Below are 7,215 nucleotides of genomic sequence, written 5' to 3' on the forward strand. Positions count from 1 at the left end.
ATAGTTCCATTTGGCTCTATCCTTTGAGGTGCGAAACATCAATATCTTAGTATCTTAGTTATAGAGGAAATAAGGATTGGATATTTTGTGCAAACATCCAAAAGAAATCTCCAGGAGAGATTCAATCTGCGTGGTAAAAAATAGGGGCCTCTTCTGCCCTTGCCCAAGTCATGATGGTAGAAAGTAATATATATATATATATATATATATATATATATATATATATATATATATATATATATATATATATAAAGAGGATATATTTTCTTATCCTTAATTAAATAGATTAAAAATTAAAAAGAAAGAAGGACATGGAAGTTTATATGTCCTTGCCTAATGATTGCCTAAGAGAAATTGTATATAGTTAAAAAAAAAGTCTAACCAAAGAAAAAAATTGAAAGAGTAAAAAAGACACAAAAACACTTGTTGATTATACTATTGATTTCTAGGTACAACTAATTAAAAAAAAAATCTATATTGCAAATAGCCTGCTTAAATGATGTTCTAGAGTTTTAATATAACCATATAAATATAATATGATAAGATAAAATAACTTTATCTTTATATAAAGTATTTACAAGTGTGGTAATCATCCAGTTCATCCAGTTCCAGAGGACATGACGTAAGTCAAGGGTAATCAAGTCTAAAATTATAGTTTAAGAAATTAAAAAAAAGAAATCTTTTTATATGTCTATCTCATTTTATTTTTATTTTCTTAGATTAAATCTTATACAAGTAGTATTACTATTTGAGGAAGAATCACACTTGTAAATGATCCTCTCTTTATCGTACTAATTGTATGTGATTACATCAATATTTTGAGTAAAAAGTTATTTTAATTTAAGATTTGATTTTTTTTTAACGTTATGATATAATTTAGAGGGTCTTTGTTGGAATATATCATAATATTAAAGGGACTTGAGCTATGGATATGATGTTATAGATAATGATACTATTTATAAGAAGAAGATACTTTGATACTGATAACGGATAAGGAAGAAATAGTTGATTGTGAGGTGGTGGGAATATAGTGGAGAAAAGCTCTCACAGTCGTTCACATTTTCACTTGATACAATATCTCCACACACTTGTACATCATGGACCACGTAGCTATCTATATATAGGGGATAGAGGGTAATTTCTCTAGTACTCTCACAATTATCTAGAAATATGTCTTTGCACAATATATCCTCATTCATTCTATATTTAATCAGGTCATAATTATCTAAATGATCTTTTAATATTATAATTAAATTCATATATTCTAATAAATTAGGTTTATTTTGAACCAATTAGATAGTTCTAAAAAGAAGAATGGAAAACCAAACATTTGACTAAGTTGATTTGGTTATTGGATTAGAAATTTTAAAATATACTTAATTAAATCCAATCTATTAGTTTCTAGATAATCGGAATAACAAATTGATTGAATCAAATTGGGATAATTTTAAAATGCTCAAAAAATAACAAACAAAATATTTGATTTGGAGTTAACATCACTAAGATGTGGCCATCTTATAGATTTTTAAATATACTCAATTAAATCTAAAGTTTCTAAAAGATCGGAATGACAAATTGGTTTAATCAAAAATACTTATTAGCTCAGTACATTGCCACAACCATAAATTACCAGGAACTCCTACCATTCCCTTATCAACAACATACGCGATCTCCCTTCTCTTCTCGTTGTTCTCGCATTGCTGTCTTCACTTCTTCTCGCAGGTCGGAAGGCGGGAGGTGGCTCGGGGACCTGGAAGCTCCCTCCAGGCCCACCCAAGCTCCCCGTCATCGGCCACCTCCACCTCTTGGGGAGCAGCTTGCTGCATCGCTCCCTTTGGGAACTCTCCAAGAAACATGGACCTCTCATGCACTTGAAACTTGGTCGAGTCCCCGTTGTCGTCGTGTCCTCGCCGGAGATGGCTAAGGAAGTGCTCAAGATACACGACCTTGAGTGCTGCAGTCGGCCTTCGCTCCTCTCCCTTTCCAAGATTTCATACGGTCTCTCCGACGTCGCCTTCATCCCATACGGAGAACGATGGAGGCAGCTTCGGAAGTTCTGCACCGTCGAACTCTTCAGCACCAGGAAGATCAACTCTTTTTGGGACATAAGAAGAGAAGAGATGGAGCCAGTGACGAAACTGATATGGTCTCACGCTCGCGCTTCGACCATGGTCAACCTGAGCGAGTTGCTGCTCTCGCTTTCCTGCAATATGACGTGCAGAACTGCCTTTGGCTCTGGCTTCGACGATGGAGGCGACATCCAACTCCACGACATGCTCAGAGAAGCCCAAGCGGCGTTAGGTGGCTTGTTTTTATCTGATTACTTACCATTGTTGGGGTGGGTTGATAGGCTAAGTGGGATGAGATCCAGACTTGAAAGGGCCTATCTTAAGCTCGATACCATCTACCAACGCCGTATAGATCACCACCAAGATCGAGCTCGATACCATCTACCAACGCCGTATAGATCACCACCAAGATCGATTGAGGCAGCAAGGTAAAGAAGATGGAGACGTCTTAGATGCTTTGCTCCGCATGCAAAAGAATGAGGAGGGTCTAAAGACCACATCAAAGGAGTGCTCATGGTAGTTGAAAGTTGCACCAAGCTTCGGTAGAAATGTCACATGAAGAAATAAGTGGGGCAAGGGATCTAGCGACCGAGGCTTGAATTGCTTGAAGGATGAGAGGCGATCCTGGCGTAACCATAGTTTGTGATCCGAATTTGGTACTAGACTGAATGCGCTTGGGATGTTGAGATCGCCGGTGGACAACGAAGAGAGTCATCGACATAGCCTAGAAGATCATAGCCAAATAGTGGGAACAGTAATGGGAGCATCAGAGGTAGACGATGAGGACATATGAAAGATATGATTAGGGAGAAAGAAGTGTTGGTATAGATCAATGTCACCTGAGGTGGTGGCAAATAAGATCTGTGTTGAAAGAATAAGGTCTTCTTCGAAGGAAAAGACCTATGCAATATGCTGTAGATTTCTATGCAGTAGGTCTATAGGGAGGACTCTGGGCAGTGATGCAGCCAGGGGCGTGATCAACTTTGTGCAAGACAGCTGCAGATCTTTGTGCAATAGATCAGCAGTTAGGAATCTTGGCAGCGAGGCAGCAACGTAGAAAGTTTCCGAAGGCTGCTTGTCGCTGCGAAGGCAGAGCAGGACGCTGGCTACCTGGGAAGCCGTCGGAAGCAGTGACGACAATGTTGCCGGAGCCGAGGACAGCAGTGGCGGAGGCGTTGGCTGGGCTCACGCTAGAAGCACTACGTTTCCACCCTCGTCCGGGAGGGAGAGGTGGCCGTCACTGGTCAGTTGCAGGCGAACCAAAGGCGAAGGCGCTGGAGGGAGAAAGCCAGGAGCTGGTCGATGGACCAGCGTGCGGAAGCAGATGGGAGGGAGATTGGGGAAGCTGATGGGTGGGATTGAAAACTCAAAGAGGTGAACGCCATGATAGAATGAGAGAGTAAAGAATGAAATTATAAGGATAAAGCAAAAGCACACTTCAAGTAGTATCATGTGAAGTCTATTTATACATGGTGAAAGAGGATATTTTTTTAACTGAGCAGAGAGATTTCCTCATGCAGTTGAGGAAATCTCATCTGCTATGCAGTTGAGGATATCTCTCTTTTATCAGAGAAAATCTCTCTGTTATCAGATGCCACCCTTTTCACAGCTTCCAGTTCTTGTAAACGCCTTTTCTCTTTCATAATAACCAAGCTCAAGTGCAGAATATTTTCATTGCTGGGACGGACACATCCTCGGCAACCGTGGAGTGGGCGATGGCGGAGCTCATCAGACAACCTGAGCTGATGAAGAGAGCACAAGACGAGGTAAGACGATGTGTCGGAAGCAAAGGGGAGGTGGAGGAGAGTGACCTTCACCAACTGCATTTCTTCAAGTGTGTCATCAAGGAGACGATGAGGCTGCACCCTCCCGCTCCGCTGCTACTTCCTAGGGAAACCATGCAGCACTTTAAGCTAAATGGCTATGATATTCTACCCAAAACATGGATGTATGTGAATGCTTGGGCGATAGGAAGAGATCCCAATTCGTGGGGGAGGCCTCATGTCTTTGATCCAGAGAGGTTCATGCATGACTCCATGGAGGCAAATGGGCAGGATTTCAAGCTCATACCATTTGGCGAAGGTCGAAGGATCTGCCCTGTTAAGAATCTTGGATTGTTAATGGTGGAACTTGTGCTTGCCAACCTCCTCTACTCCTTTGATTGGCATTTACCACCTGGAATGGTGAAGGAGGACATCAGTATGGAGGAAGCCCCTGGTGTTACTGTACATAGAGAGTATGCTCTTTGTCTCATGGCCATCAAATATGATGCACCAACAGCCTGAATTGCATGTGCATGTTGAAGTACTAATATGTCTAAGTACTTTAAATGATACTTTTGTTTACTGTACAAGTGATTTAAATGATTAGTACTAATATGTTCCTGTTAAAGTATCAGATTGAATAAAGACAGTCATGTGTGTCGATTTGTGCAATTAAAACATCTAGCGATATCTTCTGTCTGTGATTTATTGTTTCATGAAAAGAAGTGTGTGACTATATTTCGTAACTTTGTGGTTGGAGGAACAGGGATAAAAAGAAGCCTTTTGACTTAAACCGGTAGTATTAAAAACAAGAGGATTGATAAGAACACTTACAAGATACCAAATGCACACAGACTCACTCTCTATTTATGTTTTTCTCTATTTGTTTCATGAACTGCGGTCCTATTTATAGGACCTAGTGACAACCACCCTATAACTACTAGATCATGAGGTATTTATAGGACCTAGTGACAACCACCAAACATCCTACTAAATCATGATACACCAATTTACGACATAAAATAAATATTCTTTCGAATTGGAAGTGATTTGGTAAGGATATCCGCAACTTGTTCATCCGTTCCCTAATACTTCATTGTTATGGCTCCACTTGCCTGAAGTACTCTTTCGATCATCTAAAGCTTCTGCACAATCACTTGAAACCAAATAATTTACATTTAAATTTTGTTTTGAACACACTTGGTTTCATACCATACCAAGCCTCAAAAGGAGTTCGATTCATAACAGCCTTTGTTGGTGAAATATTCAACAAATAAACTACTGGTGCAACTGCTGATTTGGAAGATGTTTTCCTTTAAGCAAACTTCTTGCCATTTCAACGACAGTCCGATTCTTACGTTCAGCCACACCATTTTACTCCGGTGCATATGGTGCTATCAATTCTTTGTAAATACTATTTTCTTCACAAATAGAACTAAACTCATTAGATAAAAATGCACCACCTCTATATGTCCGAAGCGTCTTTATATATCTACCATTTTGTCTTTCTACCTTAAACTTTCGAAAATTATCAAATATTTCAGATTTCAATTTCAAAAAATATACCCAACTCATGTGACTATAATAATCCGTAAATAATAAAAAATATTGATTTCCACCAAATGATTTTGTATTCATAGGTCCACATAAGTCAACATGAATTAATTCAAGACAATTAGATGCTCTCCATGCTTTTCCAATAGGAAACGATTTTTTTACTTTGTTTCCCATAAATACATCCTTCACATACATCAAGTGTATTAATCAAGTGTATTAATCTTGGGCAATCCGAAAACCATTCCTTTTTGACTTAACAACCTTAAACCTTTAATGTTAAGGTTTCCATATCTTAAATGCCATAAACTAAACTCATTCTTTTGAGTTGTGATAAGCGTATGCCTTTCAATATTTGACACATCAAGTGGAAACATCTTGTTTTGTGTCATGCAAACATTTACTATAATCAAACTAGATTTTTTATCTCTAATAGTACATGAACCATCATCAAATATTACTGAATATCCATCATCTACTAATTATCCAACACTCAACAAGTTATGTGATAAAGTAGGAACAAAGAAAACATTATCAAGGTGTTTTACCTTCCCTTGATTTATCTTCACCTCAATTATTCCTTTCCCTTCCAATTGGATTTGCTTGCTATCTCCAAGTCTAACTTTCAACTTGTGAGTTTCATCAATATCTCTAAATATTGATTTTATGCCTGACATATGATTAGAACATCCACTATCTAGAAACCAAATATCATTTGAGATATTATGAACATTCGAATGAGTCATAAACAACTTACTATTTTCTTCATTTTTTTCCATATAGCTTGCTTGCTTTTCTCTTTTCCAGCAATCTACCTTTATGTGACCAAACTTTTTATAATAGTGAAATTCCACTTTTGTAATTTTTTTGATCATAATTTGATTGCCCTTGTTCATCAAAATGTCCTCTTCCTCTTCCATTTCCTCTACCACGAAATCCTACTCTGCCACGTAATCTTCCTGCTAATTTTTTATCTTCTTTTGAAGTAGAAGACTCTCCCTTAAGAAGACTCTCCCTTAACCTGTAATGCTTTTTCTTCATTTTTTTCAAGTGATCTGTTCAACCTTACTTCATGTACTTGCAAGGAACCCATTAGTTCATCAAATGAATAAGTAGATAAATCTTTTGATTCCTCAATTGCGACAACAACATGATCAAATTTCGGAGTTAAACTTCTCAAAACTTTTGCAACAATTATATGATCAGGAAGATATTTACCATAAGATTTCATTTGGCTAACAAATTCAGTCACTCGAGAAAGAAAATCTTACACCGATTCATTGCTTTTCATGAACAAAATTTCAAACTCACGACGAAGGGTTTGAAGTTTTACCATAATCACCCTTGATGAGCCTTGAAATTCATTTTGAAATATCAACCAAGCTTGCTTTGAGGTTGTCGCTGCTGCAATTCTTGAGAAGATCGTCTCATGTACAACTTGTTGAATGAAGAACAATGCTTTTGAGTCCTTCTTTCTATTCTCCCTCAGCCTGATTTCGTCATCTGGATCTGCATATCCATTCTCTATTAAGTCCCAAAAATCTTTAGACTTGAATAGAGTCTTCATCTTGATAGTTCAAAATTCATAGCTTTTGCCCAAAAAAATTAGGATAAGGGGTCGAGACATGGAATTGCCATTAAAAGCCATAATGCCCAATTCAGATTGAAACTAGTCTCTGATACCACAAATGTTGGGGATGAAGGAGCAAAGAAAAAATAGAATACTATGATGCAAGTAAAAAGAAGCCTTTCGACTCAAGAAAACTGATGTAGTATTAAAAACATGAGGATTGATAAGAACACTTACAAGATACCAAATGCACACAGAC

General features: G+C 37.8%; 1 pseudogene; it reads left to right on the forward strand.

Annotated features, from left to right (window-relative positions):
• The first annotated feature begins 617 nt into the window (after nucleotides 1-617).
• LOC135636072 (cytochrome P450 71B10-like) lies at nucleotides 618-4,479 on the forward strand (annotated as a pseudogene).
• Nucleotides 4,480-7,215: the final 2,736 nt, after the last annotated feature.

The sequence above is a fragment of the Musa acuminata genome, chromosome BXJ1-3 (genome assembly GCF_036884655.1).
Source record: "Musa acuminata AAA Group cultivar baxijiao chromosome BXJ1-3, Cavendish_Baxijiao_AAA, whole genome shotgun sequence".
In the NCBI taxonomy this organism is placed as follows: domain Eukaryota; kingdom Viridiplantae; phylum Streptophyta; class Magnoliopsida; order Zingiberales; family Musaceae; genus Musa; species Musa acuminata.